Below are 304 nucleotides of genomic sequence, written 5' to 3'. Positions count from 1 at the left end.
TGGGCAGGGGAGCACCAATAATCCTTGCGGCATTCCGAACAGTTCTCTGTAGTCTTCTGGTGTCTGATTTTGTAGCTGAACCAAACCAGACAGTTATGGATGAACACAGGACAGACTCAATGATGGCTGAGTAGAACTGTTTCAGCAGTTCCTGTGGCAGTAGTGCTGGGCGGTATGACCAAAAATGTATATCATGGCATTTTTCAAAATTATACCGGTTTCACGGTACATGACGGTATTTTTTTTCATGCATGACCGGGTGTTAACCATATTTTCTACTGATAGAGAGAGGAAATACTGCAGT

General features: G+C 43.4%; 1 protein-coding gene across 2 annotated transcripts in view; it reads right to left on the bottom strand.

Annotated features, from left to right (window-relative positions):
- LOC107710008 (phospholipid phosphatase-related protein type 1) overlaps nt 1-304 on the bottom strand; it is a 36,639-nt gene that overhangs the window by 9,981 nt on the left and 26,354 nt on the right. The window lies entirely within an intron of this gene.

This window comes from Sinocyclocheilus rhinocerous, unplaced genomic scaffold (genome assembly GCF_001515625.1).
Source record: "Sinocyclocheilus rhinocerous isolate Xijiao unplaced genomic scaffold, SAMN03320098_v1.1 scaffold657, whole genome shotgun sequence".
NCBI lineage: Eukaryota > Metazoa > Chordata > Actinopteri > Cypriniformes > Cyprinidae > Sinocyclocheilus > Sinocyclocheilus rhinocerous.
The sequence above is the reverse complement of the archived record's forward strand: the minus strand, read 5'-3'. Positions and strand labels throughout refer to the sequence as shown.